Source organism: Xenopus laevis, chromosome 8L, assembly GCF_017654675.1.
Source record: "Xenopus laevis strain J_2021 chromosome 8L, Xenopus_laevis_v10.1, whole genome shotgun sequence".
NCBI classification, from domain to species: domain Eukaryota; kingdom Metazoa; phylum Chordata; class Amphibia; order Anura; family Pipidae; genus Xenopus; species Xenopus laevis.
In genome coordinates, this window is record NC_054385.1 from 104,378,969 (window position 1) to 104,402,145 (window position 23,177).

The 23,177-nt window shown below is 39.3% G+C and overlaps 1 protein-coding gene across 1 annotated transcript in view; it reads right to left on the bottom strand.

Moving 5' to 3' along the window:
- stxbp6.L (syntaxin binding protein 6 L homeolog) overlaps nt 1-23,090 on the bottom strand; it is a 62,343-nt gene extending 39,253 nt beyond the window's left edge. The window contains 1 exon segment of the mRNA NM_001089675.1: nt 22,993-23,090. The gene's annotated coding sequence lies outside the window, so the exon portion shown is untranslated.
- Between the last annotated feature and the right edge of the window lie 87 nt (nt 23,091-23,177).

Sequence of the window (23,177 nt, forward strand, 5' to 3'; positions counted from 1 at the left end):
TGGAGTGTCCAGGAAATATATCTATCCATGCTGTCTTAATTGTTGCTAAAGGGCTGCCAATATAACCTCCATGTGTCAGCGATGATCAGCTAAATGGATGGTATCCCCAAAAGCCTTTGGTAAATAGACTGTTCCCACCTAATAGCTGGAACATGTGAGCAAAATGGAGCTAATTTACTGTGCTTATGTATTAAGCAATATATCGTGCCTGTTTGTCACAAGAACAAACATCTAGATCATGCTTTCGAGAAAGATGAACTTTTAGCATGGCTCGGACAGAAGCATTCTGCAGACATACTGCAATTTATTGTTTACATTTTCATAGTGGTTTTTGAATCATTTTTTTTCTTGTGAGACTTTCAGGCTTAGAATTTAATCTAGTTGCTATGGAGGGGGTTAATTGACGTAGCAACCAGGGAGCAGTTTTGCAATAAAAATGGAAGATGAAAAGTAGCAGACCTGAAAAGTAAAATCAGAAATAAAAAGTATAGCAATACTTATGCTCACTATAGCAAGTCTTAGGGTAAGGCCAGACGAGGAGATTTGGGGAGATTTTGTCGCCTGGCGACTTATTGCCACGTCTTTTTTGCGATTTTGCGCTGTAGCCTATGGGGAAAAAACGCTGAGGCAGTTCGGGGAGATAGTCGCGCAAAAGACGTGGCGATAAGTCGCCTGGCGACAAAATCTCCTCGTCTGGCCTTACCCACTCACTAGGGGGTCATTTACAAATAGCAGACACACTTGTACCTGGCCAGTAACTCAACAAATCACTTTTATTCAGCTAGCTGTAAGTAGAACAGCAAAAGGAATCACTTGATTGGTTGCCATGGGTTACTACCCAGGTTCTAATTTGCCCGGTGTTAATAGCTGAGCCCAAGTACTTAGTTGCTGGGGTCAGTGACCTGAAACAGCCACATGCTTGAAGAACCAGAATAGGAAGGCTTATAATTACAAAAAACAAAAAAATATATACAAAATAAATAATGAGAATCAGTTGAAATATTTATAGAACGGATTCCCAAGTACATTTAAAGGCAAACTTCCCTTCTGGACTGTTTTTGGGGAAAACAAGATGTATTTATTTATTAATGCCAGTCCTTTAATTGATATTTATACACAAGTAGTATATTTGGGGGTGATGTTTTAGGGCGGAGTCACAAAGTTTCAATGCTGGTTAGGCCAGGAAAGGACTGTAGCGCTTGGATTAGGTGAGTAGGGGAGCTGAGAGGGGCAGATCTGAGGCAAACCAGGGTCAGACCACATTAGTTATTGACAGTACCAGTCAATGGTTTCTTTGATTAAAATGCCTTTATAAGGACATGGACTCTGACCCCAAACAATTGGCAACATTTCAGACTGCACGGTCTTTTTCTTTGCAAATTGTTTGGGGTCAGAGCCCATCTCCTAATAAAGGCATTTTAATCAAAGAAACCATTGACTGGTGCCGTCAATAACTAATGTGGTCTGATTGAACGGATTGAAGGTGGAAACCGTTGGACGTACATCAGATTAAAGTGATTTGGTGGTGAAGGGTGCTGACTGTGAAACCAGGGTCAGAACAATAGGAATTACAAATTTACCCGCTAATAAAAGGACAGTAAATTTGTAACACCAGCCCCAGCCTTGGCTGGTATTTTACTGACTGGTATTTAGAGTAGTCTGCTGTGCCTAGTGACACAAACCACTGTGGGAACCCTGGAATTATAGCCACAGCAGTGTTAATGGATACACATGCGCAGCAGCTGAACAATGTGCTACTGGACCTGTAGTGTTTCTGACTGTGAGGTTTAAGATACTCAGGAGACATTTTTGCTGAAAGGGATCTGTATTTTAGGCAGTCTAACACACTCCTAGATGGTTGCAGAACCTCCTACATCAACAAGTTTCACTTTATAGGTATAAAGCATTATTCAGTATTATCCAGTTGTAGTAACAACTAGGGATTTATTTCCTAAAACTCAATTTATCTCATTGTCCCAATGAAAAAAACTTGACCAAACTCCCTTGCCCGATTGTGCCTTATTTATTAATACATTAACTTGATTTTATTGGATTGGTAAAAAAACTAGAAAAAAAACAAGCAAAAACCCAAATTGTATAATTTTTTCAGGCTTCTCTCCCGAAAAGCTTGATTTTCTTTCGAGTTGTTTTCCAGCTAAACCCAGCGCAGACCAATTTGACATAGGTGCCTCTCCCATTGACTTATACAGGACTTTGACAGGTCTAAGATTGTAGATTTTCGGATTCTGGCTTTTTGCAGCATCGGTGTATAATAAATTTTGATTTTTTCCCACAAAAATATGAGTTTTTGCCCAAAAAAAACTTGATCAGAAAAATTTGTGGTTTAGTAAATAACCCTCCTAGTGTGCATCACATTTTATTACAGGACCCCCCTGCAAAAAAATCCTCAGAGGGGCCCGACATTCATTACGATCCACCCAACCCCCTCCCGGACTAATTGTGCTATAGCCCCTAACTCCCCTCCTCATATACAGGCAGCAGCCCTGCAAATTTTAGGAGTTAAAGTAACTATAGTAGAAGCATACAACGTGGAGAACTTTGTTTATAGCCAATACTGCCGAGTGTCCCATTCCCCAACGGTAAGCAGGGGTTGATGTTTCTTAAGTGTTAAATAGCAACCTAAGCTCTGCCAAAGCATACAGCAATGAAGCTTCCACTCAAATATAGCGCAAACAGCCAGAGAAGGAATGTAAGGCATCTATTTCAAGATAAATGAATGGAAGATAAGCTCTATTTCTGAAGATCTTTTATTTTCACCTTAATGACTGTTCAGCATGGAATGAATGTAAAATAAAATTAGCTGTAACCATACAATGAGCGGCGATGCTTTCAGCAAAAAAAAAAAAAAAAAAAAAAAAAAAAGCAAGATAAGCTAATAGGAGTAATTAGGCAGGTACAAATCCATTGCAGCACAGATATTCTCTATGCGGATATTTGAACTGAGTTTCAGCATGGTTGTCCCGGAAAAATGATATAGAGTGACACGATCAGTAAGCTCACAACATAAAGAACCAGCCGCCCAGCCTTTTCAGCAAGAAGATAGAAGTCAATATCCCTCTGCCATAATGTTCTACTTGCCGCTATTCTACTTTTTCCTCTGACACAGCATCACCCTAAGGCAGGGATCCCCAACCGTTTGAACCCGTGAGCAACATTTAGAAGTAAAAGGAGTTGGGGAGCAACACAAGCATCAAAAATGTTCTTGGGGTGCCATATAAGTGCTGTGATTGGCCATTTGGTAGGCCGTATGTGGCTTGTCAACCTACATTAAAGCTCTGTTTGGCAGTGCACCTGGTTTTTATGCAACCAAAACTTGCCTCCAACCCTGGAATTGAAAAATAATCACCTACTTTGAGGCCACTGCGAGCAACATCCAAGGGGTTGGAGAGCAACATGTTGCTGACGAGCTACTGGTTGGGGATCACTGCCCTAAGGGTAGGGGCACACTGGGCGATTCGGGGAGATTTAGTCACCTGGCGACTAATCGTCTCGTCTTTGCGGCGAACGCCTTCCCTCACTCTTGCGCTGGCTAAAATTAAAAATTGTCGGTGCTGAAGCAGAAGCGCAATTCGTTTTCCAAACTTGCGATTCGGAAAAGGAATCCCCGCGTGTGCTTTAGCACCAGCGATTTTTCATTTTAGCCAGCGCAAGAGTGAGGGAAGGTGTTTGGGGAGATTGGTCGCCGCAAAGACGAGACGATTAGTCGCCAGGCAACTAAATCTCGCCCGAATCACCCAGTTTGCCCCTACCCTAACACCTTCCTTAAAGAGAATCTCTGTAAACAAAAATAACCAAGTCCAATAAGTCTAAAGAACATTCCAGCCAGTGTAACCCTATTGTGCCGGAACTTGCAAGGAGTCTGCTCCAATCCACTGCTGTGGAAGAGGATAACATCTGTCATCATAACAAACGAGTCTGCCAGCTTCCCTAATTGCTGCTATTTTTCTTTTTGAGGCATGTTTGTTTCTTTCTCTTTGGGTTATTGATTGAACACCTAGAATATTCCCCAAAGAGGGACGACAAAACACATTAAAACATAAAGAATACATAATGTGCACTGGTATCGTCTAGGCTACGGAGCGCTGCCTGTGTTATTTGTATTAGGAGCACAAATACAGTTCATTTATAGCAACCTTACAGTAATGCCTTCCAAAAAATGATTAGTTCTGTCCAATTTCATTGGCCGGAGACAGAGGAAATTAACTTGAAGAACAAGTTCTGTTCCCCCTGAATCAGTTGGAAAGGGAATGCTCTCCTTCAAGGTTATTATTTGGAACGAGAGCACTGATGATGATGGCAATCACATCAATATATTTTCATGTATCTATCCAAAAAGTTACCTTTAGTCACATACAAGGCTAGTTAAAGGGGATGTTCGCTTTCCAAACTCTCTTTTCAGTTCAGTTGTTTTCACCAGGAATAAATACTTTTTTCAAATGCTTTGCATTCTTTGCTTTAACAGTCCAAAATATTCCAAAAATAAAGTTTCATGTTCCTGTGTCTCTGGTGTTTCAGTCTGGCAGCTCAGTGATCCAGGCAAGATTCTGCATTGTTATAATTTGCTACATTAGTTGATACATTTCTCAGCAGCATCTGTTGAGTATTAGCAACTATTGTATCAATTCTAGGGTAATTTGAATGCTAGCAACCAGATGGCTGAAATTGCAAACTGGAGAGCTGCTGAATAACTCAATACACACATAATAAAAATGAAAACCAGTTGCAAATTGTCTGGAAATGATACTTTCTTCATTATACTAAAAGTTAACGCGAAGGTGAACAACCCCTTTCAAATTCAATATTAAAAAATCGGTAACAAATATAAAGTAACTGAAAAAAAGTCTGTATTTTTGGCAAACTATCTGAAAACAGCTTAACTGAAATAAGTGTTGGAAGGTGAACAACCTCTTTAGACCCAGTCATCGGCTGTCTCAAGCTATTAAAAAAAGAATAATGACCAATTGAAAAGTTGCTTAGAATTAACCATTCTATAACACACTAAAAGTTAACTTAAAGGATCAGTAACAACATTTTTTTTAAAAAAATTAGCTTGCACATAAAGAAAAAATAAATAAATAAACACATTTAACTTTAAACTCGCAAAGCCTATTAAGAAATAACTCACCAATTCTCCGCTTGCGACAGGGCAACGATCCTTCTATAGGAGATGGATCATCGCCCTGTCGCCGTTTCTGAAGAGGAGCGTAATCGTAGAATCAGTAAGTTATTTCTTAATAAAGACTTTGTGAATTTAATAGGGATGCACCGAATCCACTATTTTGGATTCGGCCGAACCCAGGAATCCTTCGTTAAAGATTCGTCCGAATTCCATACCGAATCCGAATCTAAATTTGCATATGCAAATTAGGAGTGGGAAGGGGAAAACATTTTTTACTTCCTTGTTTTGTGACAAAAAGTCTGGAAATTTTCCTCCCGCCCCTAATTTGCATATGCAAATCCAGATTCGGTTCGGCCGGGCAGAATCCTACTGAAAAAGGCCGAATCCCGAACCGGATCCTAGATTCAGTGCATACCTAGAATTTAAAGTTAAATGTGTCTTGGTGGGCTTTTTTTTCGTTACGTACAAAAACATTTTTTAAAAAAAAGTTTTTATGTTACTGGTCCTTTAAAGACAAACCACCCTTTAAAAGTGTTTAGCTTTTCAATCAGCAGATCTTTCATTTGGAATTTCAGCAGCAGTATTTAGTTGCTAGGGTCCACTTAACCTAACAACCAGGCTGTGATTTGAATGAGAGACTGGAAGATTATTTGGAGAAGGCTTCAATAGAAAGATAGGTAATTAAAAGTAACAATAGCAATACAATTGTAGCTTCACAGGGCTGCCAGGTTCAATGACCCCATTTGAAATCTGAAAAGAGGCAAAAGAAGAAGACAACTCAAACTATAAAAATATCAATACAAATAAGATGATTGCTTAAAACAGGACATTCCAGAACAAATCCAAAGTTAAATTCAATGTGAACTACCCCTTTAAATTCAAAGAAGCTGTCCAGGAAGCCAAATTGTTATGAGAAATACTGAGTAATAACATATGATTTAATCCTCCAGGCATGAGATTACTCTTGTGTTACTGAGCAACAGCAGCCCTATAAAGACATATCTGTACTCTTATCCATAATTAGTCTCTTTTTATAAGGGATATAATTATCATGTTATCTTTTAGGGTTTGCACTAGAAAAAAAAAACCACACAAGAAACACAGCAAGTCATTTAGAAACCTTAACGCATTATCTTCTCATTTTTGAATTTTTCCATCTGGCAAAGAAAGCACACAAGACTGATTTTTCTTTGAATACATGTGTTTTGTGCCAGTGGCATGGCTGGACAAAATGCATCCCACAAAGAGAAGCAAACAGCTCAATCTATGGCCATCTTCCTACCTACATCAACCATCAGTTTAAAAATGGGCAAAATATGCATACAAAAAAACCCCTCAAACTGGGGTGAACAGATTAAACTTTTTGTTTCCGACGTACAAGGAAACGAAACACAACATTCAGGATATGTGTTGGAAACCTGGCAAAGGGTTTGGATACACAGCCATATCGTAGAGAAATTCCAGTTATGTTCCTAAGGGGTTTTATTGCATTTTCCTTAGAAAACCTGTGGCGTTCATGTTGCTCATTCACTGCTTATTTAAAGGGATACGGTCATGGGAAAAACATTTTTTTTTCAAAATGAATCAGTTAATAGCGCTGCTTCAGCAGAATTCTGCACTGAAATCCATTTCTCAAAAGAGCAAACAGATTTTTTTATATTTTTTATATTTATTTGAAATCTGACATGGGGCTAGACATATTGTCAATTTCCCAGCTGCCCCAAGTCATGTGACTTGTGCTCTGATAAACTTCAATCACTCTTTACTGCTGTACTGCAAGATAGAGTGATATCACCCTCTCTTTTCCCCCCAGCAGCCAAACAAAAGAACAATGGGAAGGTAACCAGATAACAGCTCCCTAACACAAGATAACAGCTGCCTGGTAGATCTAAGAACAGCACTCAATAGTAAAAACCCATGTCCCACTGAGACTCCTTCAGTTACATTGAGAAGGAAAAACAGCAGCCTGCCAGAAAGCATTTTTCTCCTAAAGTGCAGGCACAAGTCACATGACCAGGGGCCGCTGGGAAATTGACAAAATGTCTAGCCCCATGTCAGATTTCAAAATTGAATATAAAAAAATCTGTTTGCTCTTTTAAGAAATGGATTTCAGCGCTGAATTCTGCTGAAGCAGCACTATTAACCGATTCATTTTGAAAACATTTTTTTTTCCCATGACAGTATCCCTTTAATGATATTGCTATCTGTTATTCTTATGAAAATATCCAACAGCAGAATGGTAACAGTTGACCACACGTGCAGTTATCTGGTCAGTCAATGTGGTTGTGTCCAGTCAATCCAACTGGACAATATTCAAATCAATCAGCCTACTAAACCCATGTTCTTGGAATTTTAAAATTATTTACAGGTTATCCAGTAATCACAACTGACAGTCGAAAGTCCGTCCTTAAGGGATTTTCCGGCCAGTACTCCCCTGTTATCTCTCTGCATTTTGGCCTCTCTTCCAGTCTGATGGCATGTAGAATAAGCAAATTAAGCACTGCTCCTACCAGATAAGGAAATAATATGACTATGAAGTAAATATATACAAGTAGAACAAGATGGAAAAACCCTGTATAATCTCGACCTTAGGAAATAGGTTTTCTCCAGAAGTTTCCCATCAATGCCAGCCTTCACTCAGAAGATAAGTCAGACTATATCCATCAGATAATCAGGTTTCCAAAATTGGAATGCCAGTATGGTGGGTGTTATGCTCCAATGAGATTTGTGGTTTATACAAAATACGAAATTGGAAGCTACGTTTCTACCCTGCTTCATATGAAGCAGAATGTTGCCGCAGAAGTTGCCAGTGTGAGTTACTTTATAAAACACACACAAAAAGGTAGTAGTTATGTGTGGGTCCTGGTTTTTTTGGAACTGCACCTGACCCTAAACTGTCCTTACCCAGCCTGCACCTGGCCCGACGCTTCCATTTAAAGGAGAAGGAAAGGCTAAAATTAAGTAAGCTCTATTAGAAAGGTCTATATAAATACAACAGTAAACCCTCAAAGTAATGCTGCTCTGAGTCCTCTGTCAAAAGAAACACAGCATTTCTTTCCTTCTATTGTGTATGGGCTTCTGTATCAGACTTCCTGTTTTCAGCTTAAACCTCCAGGGCACGGCCTTGAGCATGCTCAGTTTGCTCCTCTCCCCCTCCCTCCCTGCTGTAATCTGAGACCAGAGCTATGAGCGAGCAGGGAGAGACTCAGGCAGAAAGTGATGTCACACCAAGCTAATATGGCAGTTGCTATCCTAAACAAACAGAGAACACTTCAAGATCTGTTTACGCAGGTATCGTAAAGCATTCTGCAGAATAAATATAGTGTTGTAGCTTGCGCTATTGTGGCTAATCTATTGGCAATAAACGGTTTCAGTAGCTTTCCTTCTCCTTTAAAGACGCAAATCTATAAATGGAGGAGCCGGAAGGAGGCAATGTTATGTGGCTGGCGGGGAGAGCTGAAGGACAACTCTTCCCGAACTCTCCCATGACCCGAAGATTTAATGTGGCAGCTGACCGGAACCCGCGGGTTTCAGGCCAGCCCGCACATCACTAAAAGGTAGTGAACAAAGCAAAGGGAAAAAAAAAAAAGTTTCATCCACTGTGCATGCCTCAAAAGTGTCAGTAAAAACATATCTCTAGAAATTGCCATCAGCCTCAGTTATACAGCAAGATACTAATCTCGCATGCTGGATCCAGTGGGAATTATTTTGCTCCCCTAATAAGCAATACTTCCATTAATAAAATATAGTACGGATATGGGATCTATTATCCTGAAACCTGTTATACACAAAGCTATGAATTACAGGAAGGCTGTCTCCAATAGACTGCATTTTAATCAAATGATTCAGATTATGAAAAATGATTTCCTTTTTCTCTGAAATAATAAAACAGTACCTTGTACTTGATCCCAACTAAGATATAATTAATCCTTATTGGAAGCAAAAAATCCTATTGGGTTTAATTAATGTTTACATGATTTTCTAGTAGCCTTAAGGTATGGAGATTCAAATTACAGAAAGATCCATTATCCAGAAAACCCCAAGTCCTGAGCATTCTGGATAACAGGTCCCATGCCTGTACTCCCATGTCTCTGGCAATTCAAACGTTTATATTTAATTTCTCTTCCAGTTTCCCTTTAAAACAACATCTGAAATATAGATTACTGGCAGGAAGATTTTGGGAATGGGAACAGCATATAGCAGTCCTGTATAAAACGTGTGGTATGATAAATCCCAAAGAAGTTATGCTAAGAGCTGCTGTTCATGACAGCTGGATGGTTGTTAGATTGACACCAGGCCTGTATTATTAAGTATAGTACATGTAATTAAGGCATACAGATTGTACTAGTGGCACTTCCAATGAGTGGGTTTAATGCTCTCCCTCTGCTACCAATAGGAGATTCTGAGAAGGCTGCAGAACAACGAACACTAGTTAGCCTCTGTTGCAAAGAAGAAAAAATAAGAAAAATGCACAATGGTATTTATCGATCCAGAAGTGTGACTCTGCAAACTGAAAGGCAGAATGACCCAGATACATCTGTGTGCAATAAACACATTAAGGTATAACACTGGCACATTTATCAGGAGAGAAGTGGATGAATAATATGTATCCTTGTTCTTGTGCAGCCACCTGGTACTGCATACCTCCCGACTGTCCAATGCCTCCCTGACTATCCATGACTGCGGGCCTTGTCGAAATCTGGACTGTCCTGTTTTTCATGGGACAGTCCAGATTTCGACACTGCCCGCAGTCATGGATCTTTATTAAAATGTCCCACGTTTCTCTTTGATCTCTTACAGTGCCGCCAAAAAAGATACAAAGCTTCTTAAACTTAATCAAATAAGAGGCATTGGCAGACAGAGAGCCCAGAATAATCAGCACCTGCACTTAGATACAATTGTAGCTATTAAAATAAGCTGGTCTCTTGGGGAAACTGTTACAGCTTAAAGGGCAACTTCACCTTCATTAGCAAAACTGTTATAACATATAAAAACGTACCCACAGAAATGTGTTCAAAACTTCAAACTTTCCATAGCCTGCCAGATTTTGTCAAATAGACATGATATTTATGGGGTGTGGCTTAAAAAGGGGTATGGTCAAAAAATGTTTGCCACAGTATGTGCTGCAGATCTTTTTGTATTTAAATTTTTTAAATGTTGTCAGGTGTGGTACTGTGCCAACCCAGTAGCACTTGTTCATATACTGCATGGTTCAGATGAAAACAGGAGCATGTTCTAGCTGCAAAACATAGGTTTAATGGCAGGAATTGCACATTCATCACTAGGAAGGAGTCCTTTTAATACTAAATCTGCAGGGACTTGCATTAGAAACATCTAATTTTTAAAAAATGATTTCCTTTCTCTCTGTAATAATAAAACAGTACCTTGCACTTGATGGTAACTAAGCTGCACAAATCCATATTGGTGGCAAAAAAACCCTATTGGGCTCATTTGGTTATTTATCAAAGGTCGAGTTGATTTTTACCCGAAAAATTTGAGTTTTCCAGGGTATTTTTCAGTTAAAACTCAAATTTTCAAGTTAAAAAAAAAAATCTAATATTTCAATTTTTTTTTTAAAAAAAAATAGAATTTTTCAAAATTTATTATACCCCGAATCCAGAAACCAAAAAAAATCCAGCTAAATCCTTTCAAGGTCATGTAGAAGTCAAAGATAGAGGTCCCTTCAACCATTTGAAGAGGTTTGCAGCCTTCACGATGTTAGAGGGGTTTTTTTTCGGTGGGTTTTGCTAGAAAACTCAATATATTTGACCAATTAGAGTTTTTCTTTCATCAAAAACTTGGTCAATTCGAGTTTTCGAGTTTTTCATCCCAACTATACTGATGAGTTTTTTCACTAATTCAAAACAATTTAATTGGTCTTCATTATTTCTTTTGTTATAGTTTTTTAATTACCTGCTTTCTTCTTCTGAATTTTTCCAGCTTTCAAACAGGGGATCACTGACCCCATGTAAAAAACAAATGCTCTGTAAAGCTGGCCATAGACTCAAAGATCCGATCGTACGAATCCTAGTTTCATACGATTTTCGGACCGTTTGTGGAGAGTCGCAACATTTTTTCGTCCCACGGAGATCGGTCGTTTGATCGATCAGACAGGTCAAAAGATTTCTGTCGGCTGCCGATAATTTCTCTGCGTGTATTGCCGATCGTAAGATTTTCAGTGGGAGACCGTCACCAGCTTTGATCGGACATAACTTTAATACGATTGCTGTCAGGGGCAGAACATCGGCTGATCTGTTCTTTTACTTGTAATCGGAATGGTTAGTGGCAGGTCGGGAGATGGGGAAGTCCGATCGTTCGAGGATTCGAACGATCGGATCTTTGCAACTATGGCCAGTTTAAGGCTACAACATTGTTATTGCTACATTGTACTGCTAATCTTTCTCTTCAGGCCCTCTCCTATTCATATTCTAGACACAGATTATTGAAATTGGAGAACAGTTGAATAAAAAGCTAAATAACTCAAAAACCACAAATACATCATACTACATCATACTAAAAGTTAACTCAAAGGTGAACAACGCCTTTAACAGTGGGATAACTTGGATCCGGGTGAATTCAGGGATTGTACTACTCTATGACTGGGAGGGTCACATTCCATTCAGGATGATAATATTCCGTATGTTTATAGATCAAACAGACTAAAGGGGAAGGCTAGAGCTGTTCAGTTTTGTAGCCAAGATAAACAACTCGCTGGAAAGTTTAGATTACTTCTTTCACTAGTTAAATTACTTTATTATTATGTTTATGCACTTTGTAGTTTGTAGTTATTCAGGTCATCAAAGCTACCATCACCATGTCTCTCTCCCCTATCTAATTCCATCTAGTAGTATTAATATAGTTCAGCCAATCAGAACACAGCCTTTTTGCTCCATCGTCATTCTAGCAAATGTTTCACTGTTAAGCAGCAAAGGAATTAATCAGCGGCCTCCACGTGCAGGACAAACAAGCACCCTTTCTTTTTATTTTCCTGCTGTGGCATCTCTAATGGCCAAGAAATGCCAACTTTATTTCAATGTGTTTGTACAATTCTAAACAGATGTGATACATCAAGGCAAGCAAATGGAGACCACTCCCCCTATCCGCAGACAAACTTGGAGACCCCCACCATCCAAATACAGAATTCGCTGTTCTCTGTGTATCAAAATATGAAGACTACAAAAACAGTTTTTGGGTTTGTAACGCAGGGATGTGGCAAATACATCATTCTTGGATTATAACACATTTAAACAAAGAATTTTTATGAATAAAAAAAAAATATAGAATTTCAGCAAAATGAAAATTGCATAATCTGCAAACAAAACAATTATCAACTTTTGTCGCTCAGGGTTTTACGATGATATTTAAAGGGTGGTTCTCCTTTACATTAACTTTCATTATGCTACAGAATGGCTATTCTAAGCAACTTTTCAATTGGCCTTCATTTTTTTTTTTTTTTTTAATAGTTTTATTTGCCTTATTCATCTGACTCTTTCAATCTTACAAATAAGTCACTGACCCCCATCTGAAAAAAACATGTTCTGTAATGCTCTGTAAGGCTACATATTTATTGTAATTGCTACTTTTTATTGATCATCTTTCTATTTAGACCCTCTCCTATTCATATTCTAGTCTCTTATTCAAATCAATGCATGGTTGTTATGGTAATTTGGAGCCTAGCATCCAAATTGCTGAAACTGCAAACTGGAAAGCTGCTGAATAAAATGCTAAATAACAATAATAATAATGAAAACCAATTGCAAATCGTCGCAGAATATCACTCTCTATGCCATACTAAAAATTAATTTAAAGGAGAACAACCCCTTTAAAGGCTCAAATCAGCAGCATACCTATAGAGGAAGCAGACCCTGGGGCTCGAGGGGGGCACCATTAGGTCCGAATAATAAGCAATTTCAATATTTATTGGTAAAACAGGACAATCGCAGATAAAAAAACAAATGAGGAACCAGTTAATGAAGATTTCCTTCTTAATAGTCCCAATTCTAGTAATACAACTAATGATGCATGGTTCACACATGAGGAAATTCAAAAGAGACTAGAACATGTTAAGATTAACAAAGGTCCGGGGCCAGATGGTATTCATCCCAGGGTACCTAGTGAGCTTATCTCTGTGATTGCCAAACCTCTTTACTTAATTTTTCAGGATTCATGGAGGTCTGGCATAGTGCCGAGAGACTGGGGAATTGCTAATGTGGTGCCTCTATTCAAAAGAGGATCGCGTTCTCAGCATCAAAACTATAGGCCAGTTAGTCTGACGTCAGTGGTAGGAAAGCTTTTCAAAGGGTTAATAAAGGATAAGATACTGCACTTCATAGCAAATCCCAATACTATGAGTTTGTGCCAGCATGGTTTTATGTGTAATAGATCTTGCCAGACTAAATTTCTTTTTATTAGAAGGTAAGCAGGGACCTTGATTCTGGGATGGCAGTGGATGTGATTTACTTACATTTTGCTAAAGCATTTGATACAGTGCCACACAAAAGGTTACTCGTTAAATTAAGGAATGTTGCCCTGGAACATAGTATTTGTACTTGGAGAACTGGCTAAAAGATAGACTACAAAGAGTGGTGGTAAATGGAACATTTTCTAATTGGACCAGTGTTGTTAGTAGAGTACCGCAGGCCTCTGTACTAGGTCCCTTGCTTTTCAACTTGTTTATTAATGACCTGGAGGTGGGCATTGAAAGTACTGTTTCTATTTTTGCAGATGATACTAAATTGTTCAGAACTATAGGTTCCATACAGGATGCTGCCACTTTGCAGAGTGATTTGTCTAAACTGGAAAACTGGGCCGCAAACTGGAAAATGAGGTTCAATGTTGATAAATGCAGGTTATGCACTTTGGCAAAAATAATATAAATGCAAGTTATACACTAGGGGTTTTGGTAGATAACACGTTGTCTAATTCTGGGCAGTGTCAGTCTGTGGCTACTAAAGCAAATAAAGTTCTGTCTTGTATAAAAAAGGGCATTAACGCAAGGGATGAAAACATAATTATGCCTTTTTATAGGTCCCTGGTGAGGCCTTATCTGGAGTATGCAGTGCAGTTTTGGACTCCAGTCCTTAAGAGGGATATAAATGAGCTGGAGAGAGTGCAGAGATGTGCAACTAAATTGGTTAGAGGGATGGAAGACAAATTATGAGGGTAGACTGTCAAGGTTGGGGTTGTTTTCTCTGGAAAAAAGACGCTTGTGACGGGACATGATTACACTTTACAAGTACATTAGAGGACATTATAGACAAATAACAGGGGTCCTTTTTACCCATAAAGAGGATCACCGTACCAGAGGCCACCCCTTTAGACTAGAAGAAATTAACTTTCATTTGAAGCAATGTAGGGGGTTCTTCACAGTCAGGACAGTGAGTTTGTCGAATCCACTGCTGGGTGATGTTGTGATGGCTGATTCAGTTAATGCCTTTAAGAATGGCTTGGATGATTTTTTGGACAGACAGAATATCAAAGGCTATTGTGATACTAAATTCTATAGTTAGTATAGGTATGGGCATATAGAATTTATGTGAAAGTAGGGAGGGGTGTGTGTATGGATACTGGGTTTTCATTTGGAGGGGTTGAACTGGATGGACTTTGTCTTTTTTCAACCCAATTTAACTATGTAACTATGTGACTAAATCTCTGGATATGTTGGGTGCCCTAACATCAATTTGCTGTGGGTCCCAGCAACATCTGGTTAAGCCACTGGCTCATATGTACAAAGAATCAGGGTTCAGACAAATCCAAACACAGCAAGGAGGTCTGGCATTAGACAGTAGCAATCTGTATTTGAGGCCTCCTTCCTCAAAAGTTGACTCTGTAGTGAATATAGTTGTGTGAGGGCTCCCTGTATCCCCTGTTTTATGAAGCCAGTCACACCTATCACATGGTCCTACCAGGCCTAAACTTAATAAGAGCATCTCTCCAATTCCCAAAAAGTTTTTTTGTAGGTAGGAGAGGGAGGTCACATATAAAGACAATATACTTGTGACAATAGTACCAACACATCTAGGCCAAACATCAATGTGTGCATGGTTATTCCACTCCACACACACACACCACAACAATATCTTTGACCCAACTATCCCAGTTAAAGAAGAAGAATAATCTCAATCACTGGGTGGTACCAAATGTGAGGACCCCCCCCATACCAAGATTGTAATCATTTACCTGATACCCCAGGCTGGTGCTCCAGTTAGCAGTACACTGTACCAGCCCGGGGTACTTTTCTGGGCCAACACATGCACAGTAGAGTGAAAGAAGAAGTTGGAAGGAAGTTGCATGTTGGTGCTTGCTGAAAAGTTCCCAGGTCTGGTGCAGTTTACTGCTAACAGGAGCACCAGCCTGGGCTATCAAATAAGTGATTACAATCACTGGGAAGTGCCTAATATTTGGCCTACCATATGCCTTGCATATTCAGTTAGGGGCAGATTTTTCAAGGGTCGAATTTCCAATTTTCGCGTTTTTTATGTCAAATTCAACCAGGGAGTTATCCAAATTTGATTTGAGTTTTTAAAAAAATTCTAATTAGATTTTCAAGATTTATCATACTTATGCCCCTTTAAGAACTCGATTTTCCTATTTGCCACCTAAACCCTGCCGAATTGCTGTATAAGTCAATGGGAGAGGCCCAGGGATCAATTTGGTGATGTTTGCAGCCTTCCTGACATTTTTTTTTTCAGAGGAAGAAAACTAAAATTGAGTTTTTAAAACTCTAATCAAATTCGTGGAGTTTTCGGGTTGATCCTATTCATCCGAGTTTACAAAATTCGATTTCTATAATAAATTTAGATCAAATTTAGAGTTCATGGGAGTTTAAAAAAAAACTCATATGAATTCAAAATTCAACCTTTGATAAATGTGCCTCTTAATGTAGCATTCATGTGTTATTACAGGGTGCAATTATATATCTTGAGGGGGTGCACAGGAGAATAAAGGCACTGTACTTTATACAGTTTATTCCACATCATGGGAAATGTCTACATTAGGGGCCAGATTTATCAAAGGTCGAGGTGAATTTTCAAATTAAAAAAATTTGAATTTCGAGCTATTTTTGTATACCTCAACTAGGGAATAGTCCTAATTCGATTCGGATTTGAAAAAAAGAACGAAAATTCGAATACCGAAATTTATCATGTACTGTCTATTTAAAAATTCTTCGACCATTCGCCATCTAAAACAACCTCCTAGAACCTATTTGGAGTCAATTGGTGGAAGAACTTTGAATCGAATCAATCGAATGTGCTATTACTTTGATTCGTATGATTCAAATTTGGTCGAATACAAACCTATTCGATCAAAAACAGACCCATTTGGCCAAAAAAAAAAACTTCGACTTAATTTTGGTTGGTCTTTTTGAAATTGAATTTCGAAGTTTTTCAAATTCAGAATTTGACCCTTGATAAATATGCCCTTAGAGGCCTAGATCTTAATATAGGGAGCATTTTCATTTAAATGAATTAAATTAAAGGACAGCTACTAATACAATCTAGCAAACTAGAATGCTATACAATTTATCAGACATGGATCGTCTGGTTATTTCCTTAAATCAGGGTCTGCATCTGAATTTGCCAATATCACTTGCCCCATGATTCTAAGCATGTGCAAATTCCCCCCCCAGCCAAGTAGTCGTTCACACCTAGAAGTGGCCTAAAATGGCATCAGTGTGGTTGAAAACAATGATATCCTAACCTTTTCTTATGAACCTTACTGTGTTTTCAGTTTTAATTTTTTTTGGAATAAGTTGCCATATTAAAAGAATACTGTCATGGGAAAACATGTTTTTTTTCAAAACACATCAGTTAATAGTGCTGCACTGAAATCCATTTCTCAAAAGAGCAAACAGATTTTTTTTATATTCAATTTTGAAACCTGACATGGGGCTAGACAAATTGTCAGTTTCCCAGCTGCCACAGTCATGTGACTTGTGCCTGCACTTTAGGATGGAACTACTTTCTGGCAGGCTGTTACTTCTCAGTCTCAGTGGGAATCAGTCTCAGTGGGACTTAGCTTTTACTATTGAGTGCTATTCTTAGATCTTCCAGGGAGCTGTTATCTTGTGTTAGGGAGCTGTTATCTTGTTACCTTCCTATTGTTCTGTTGTTAGGCTTCTGGGGGGCAGAAAGGGAGGGGGGTGATATCACTCCAACTTGCAGTACAGCAGTAAAGAGTGACTGAAGTTTATCAGAGCACAAGTCACATGACCGGGGCAGCTGGGAAACTGACATTATGTCTAGCCCCATGTCAGATTTTAAAACTGAATATAACAATTTTTTGAAAAATGGATTTCAGTGCAGAATTCTGCTGGAGCAGCAATATTAACTTATGCATTTTTTTTAAAAAAACATGTTTTCCCATGACAGTATCCCTTTAATATGCCCCCCTCTCTCTACATTTTCAGTATTAATACCTCCTGCAGAAAATAAAAACTATTCTATGCCAAATCATGCTACTTGGCCATCTGGGCATGCTGGGGACCTTAGGGATCACTTTTGACAGATCATCATTATTTGAAGATTTCATCTGCCAATGCAGCGTCACAAGGTTCCTGAAGCAGATGCCAAAGTGAAGAGTAGCCTGAATGAATGAAATTATGCCTCTCCATATCAAGCACCTTACAGGTACAACAAAAACAGACAGTCAAAAAGTCAAAGAGGCAAGATAATACCCAAGAAATAAAAAAAAATATATATATATATATATATATATATATATATATATATATATATCATATGGCATAGGGCTATGCCATATGTTCTACATAGCCATTCTAAAGAACAGCAGGCTTTTAATTAGAAATAAAATGAGCAGTGCCATAAATCTATTGGAATCAATACACTTTAGAAAATGTTACTTTATTGCTCCTCAGCAATAAATACAGCTGAATTCTTCTCATAATGAAGCCGAATGACATTGACGAGATATGTGCTGGCAGCTCTTTGGATGCCCACTTGCTTGTTAACTGTCATTAACGAGTCCCTATTACCAAAATAAGTAGGACTAGTTTCCTTCAAGTCTTCCAATAGAGTTGTTGGGTCAAGCACTGTTCCAATGAGGAAGGGGTCGCTGACTCCCTGCCTCCAATACTTCTTGCAGAGAGCAGCAACGTCCAATAGAATGAAGCAGGGCCGGAACTAGGGGTAGGCAGAAGAGGCACATAGGGACTTGTTGATGAAAGGCTAAAAAAAAAGACTGATGTCCCCTTTAAGAGCCATCACGTCTATCAAATAAGCCAGAAAGATTAGTAACTAAACACCAATTTATAGGACTGGGTCACCCTGAAAGTTACAGCTGCTGAGCTCACTGACCCATCAGAAAATATTGGATATAAAATGATACTTTTCAGCATAAACATATAATAGAAATGGAGGAGGACAGGAAGGAAATGCAAGGCACAGAGGAATTGCTACTGGTAACATAACTGTAGTGTATATGAAATTCTTGGAATGACTGTGCGCTGTTCAGAGTAAAATTAGAAACACTGTATCAGAAAAGTAATTCTAGGGTTGCCAGCAGCAGCCTGTATGTGCTTATAAATCACTGGATCCTGTAAGCAACTATAAATCCAGCCGATGAAAACAGATTGAAAAAATACAATGCATAGCCATTTTAAAGAAGATCTATTCTGCCCTGTATAAGAATTAGATGCAATGGAAGCCACTATTTGGGCCGAATCCTCGAATCCTTCATGAAAGATTCAGTCAAATACCAAACCGAATCCTAGTTTGCATATGCAAATTAGGGACAGAAAGGAAAAAAAGTGGAACAAACATTTACTTTCGCTTCCACCCCCTAATCTGAATATGCAAATTAGGATTCGGACTTGGCTGGGGAAGCCACAAGAATTCGAATCCTGCTGAAAAAGGCTGAATCCCGAATTGAATCCCGAATTCCGTGCATCCTTAATAGTATAATGAGAGAGCTCTTAGAGCAATTTACATTATTTTTTAGATTTGTCATAACAAATTTGTAAGAGCCAGCTGGACAGAGCAACAGAAGCTTTACTTTCTGATGCAGGAAGCATCTCCTGTCACTTTGTTGCACATGTAACACGTTTCTGCCATATATAATCCAACTTCCCATAGTTGTGGGACAGCTTTGCATGTATTTATTTACATAGTCCTACTTAGATGTGTAATTCTGCACAACAGAACAATACACTGAAACAGGGGGTCAATAAAATTATAATTATAAGGTAAGGAGATTTGCAATCAAAATGAAGTAGAAGGAGGCCCCTACCCTGTAGGTCTTGTAATCTAAGTGGGAGAGATAGCTAAATCGTGGGAGAAAAAAAACCTTAATTGCTCATGGTAAGTGATCTGTGGCATGGTCCAATATATGGATCAACACATTATCCATTGAACTGAACAGAGCTTTCATTTGTGCACTGCTGCTGTGTTTGTTTACCCTTTCATTGGTGGGATAGTGTTACTGATGCCACGCCCCCTACATTATCTGACATCAGCTGAGAAGTGGGGTGGGGCTTCCAAGTCTCTTTTGAAAGGAGAACTAACCCCCCAATAAGAAAAGCCCTGTCTACTAACCTAGATAGTCCCCCCACCCTGCTTCTTCCCCGCAGAGCATTCCAAAAAGTGTCCCTGAATATCATTCTCACATATCTATGCAGAGCAACATAGCGGCGCTCATAGGCACCATCTTCCGCATCTTCTTCGGATCCTCTTCCTTCCATTTGCCAATTTCCGGAACTTTTCGGCGCATGCATAGTTTGCGCCAAATAGCTCAGTGTCGGTGGCCCCTTTACAGAAGAAGCCCGAAGATTTGGAAGATGGTGCCCATGAGCTCCACATAAATACAATACTCTGCATAAATATGTGAGCATGAAATTCAGGGACACTTTTTGGAATAATGTGCTCTGCGGGGAGAAACATGATCTATAGGTAACTTTCCAAATATAATAAATACTATTTTGAAGAGTAGTTTTTTAGTGACAGTATCTCTTTAAGTACTTTTTTTTAGAGTGTTATTCCGAGACAAATTGTAATTGGTTTTAATTTTTTGTGTTTTTTGAGTTATTTAGCTTTTTATTCAGTTTGCAGTGTCAACAATCTGTTTGCCAGGGTCCAAATGATGAGATCTGTAGTACACCAGTATTGGGACAACTGCAAGTTGAGCTCTCCTCCTGTTATTGACACTCTCATGCTCTACTATATACCCTAATTGTGGCCCCTTGCCAGGCAAGAGCTATAATTCTGTGGCACACAATGTGGTTTCTTGTTTGCACTCCAATAATGACAGCTCTACTTACCACAAACTTCTTTCAGCCTGGTCTAATGAAACCAGACCAGCCAAGTTCCTCATCAGCACATTAATCTAATATTCTACATCTCTCTACAAAATCCACTTGTTTAGCGCAGAGGAAAGGGGAACTAATAGAAAGCGGTGAGTAGGATGGGAGGGGGGAGAAGAACAGCCAATCTATACACCAAATTCAGGAGCGGTGAGAGGCTGCAAAGAACACAGCGATGCAGAGAATGGAGACAAACAGACTAACGCTCAGATCTGAAGGTAACGACGGATAAACCCAAAACTCCAGCTGGGGTACGGAGCCAACATAAAGAATGCACACCAAGACACCGCTTAGCACAAGTTGCTTTTGTTACTGAAATTGAAATATCTTTTATTCATATATCGCTGACTCCGTTATAGAGAGCTTCAGCAGAGCTCACAATCTAAGGTCCCTATCACATGCCTGTATGTTTCTGGAATGTGGGAAAAAATTCACAAAGCCAAAGGGAGAGTGAAAGGGTAATAAAATAAAGAGTTAAAGAAAGATACAATGAGTTTAGTGACAGTAAGGGGCAAAGAGATATAAATGAGAGACCACTGAGCTGGTGAAGAGACTGAAGGTGGGCAATAGGGCACAAATTCATATACAATTATGGGACCGGTTATACAGAATGCTCAGGACATGGGGTTTTCCGGATTAGGAGTGTATAATTTGGATCCTCATACCTTGTCTACTAACAAATGATTTAAACATCACTTAAACCCAATAGGATTGTTTTGCCTCCAATAAGGATTAATTAAATCTTACTTGGGATTAAAGGAACAGTTACATCAAAAAATTAAAGTGCTTTAAAGTAGTAAGGGTATAATGCAGTGTTGCCCTGCACTGGTAAAACGGGTGTGCTTGCTTCAGAAACACTACTATTGTTTATATAAATAAACTGCTGTGTAGTAATGAGGGCAGCCATTCAAAGGAGAAAAGGCTCAGGTTACACAGCAGATAATCTCTGTAGAACACAATGGTGTTATCTGTTATCCACTATTTAACCTGAGCCATATAGCCTTTTTTCAATTCCGCCATTGCTACACAGCAGCTTGTTTATATGAACTATAGCAGAGTTTCTGAAACAAACACATCAGTTTTACCAGTGCAGGGCAACACTACATGAAATTTTGATTACTTTAAAACACTTTCATTTTTTGGTGTTATTACAAAGACAAATCTGAATTATTTGATGAAAATGGAGTCTATGGGGGTATACTTATTAAAGAGTGAAGTTAGAGATCACCGCAGTCTGTAGAGTGAAACACTGCCTCTCTCCATTCATTTCTATGGGATATTTATCAAAGGGTGAACGTGAAAGTTTGATAAATACGCCTTTAGAAATCCCATAGACATGAATGGAGAGAGGCGGTGTTTCACCCTAGTGGACTGTGGCGATCACTCGTTGATAAATATACCCCCATGGGAGTAGGGTTGTCACCTTTTCTGGAAAAAAATACCGGCCTTCCTATATATTTATCTTTTTTCTAGGGATGCACCAAATCCAGGATTCGGTTCGGAATTCGGCCTTTTTCAGCAGGATTCAGATTCGGCCGAATGCTTGAGCCTGGCTGAACTGAATCGGAATCCTAATTTGCATATGCAAATTAGGGGCAGGGAGGGAAATCACATAACTTTTTGTCACAAAACAAGGAAATAAAAAATGTTTTCCCCTTCCCACCCCAAATTTGCATATGCAAATTAGGATTCGGATACGGTTCGGTATTCGGCCGAATCTTTCAAGAAGGATTCGGGGGTTCGGCTGAATCCAAAAATGTGGATTCGGTGCATCGCTACTTTTTTCCCTATTAATAACATTGGGATCAACCATTAAAAATACCGGGCAGGTGGCAACCCTATATGGGAGATATCCTTCCCGTAATTCGTAGCTTTCTGCATAATAGGTTTCCAGTTAACATATCCTATACACATAGTAAATAACATCGGGTTGGCAGAACATAATAGTTTTAGTATTTAACGAGGGAGAAAAAGCGGAGTCAGATTTCATATCAAACAGGAGATCTGTTGTCAGGAAGAGGTTTAAGATGTAAGTGCCGGATAAAAAGTTTAAATGCAATAGAATTAAAACAAGTATGGGATGCACAATAAAGAAAGAGTGCATGCAAAAAGGCACAGGGCCAAGTACATTTTAAAAAAAAGTGTGTAGGAATAAGCAGCTTTCCATTATGAATGGTCACCTGAAAGCAGTGTTTGTTTGTCTCTTCTGCACTGCTGCTCCAGTCTCGTGAAAGAATGTAGCAGAAGTCAGGCTGGCAATACTGAGTGTGAGAAGCAGCTGCTGACTTGTACCAGCCACACTCTTAGAGTCAGAAGCAGCGGGGCAGACAACAGGAAAAGTCGCATTTGGCCTTTAAAAGCGATTCAATTTAACAATGAACTTTCAGAGCCCTTCCAATTAGAGATGAAAGTTGCCTATGGTTAGAGACATGTTTGGGATCCCCTCCTCTTTACGGCTGTACTGCAGGAGCCAGGCATAAGGTGAGGGTGGGTAGAATAAAGAAGACAGGCGCTCGGGACTACAGCACACGCTTACCCGGACAAGTGGAGGAGCAGGCTGGGCGCTGCGGTGGCTCTGTCGCTCCCTTCACGGCTCGGTCGGGTCTATTGGACAGTTCCTTCGGCGGCTCTGCCTCTCCCGCTCCCAGGCTGCAGCTGCACAACACACTTCTGCGGAGCTCTGTCCGGGATCTGACTGCTGCAAAGCTGGGGCGGTGACAC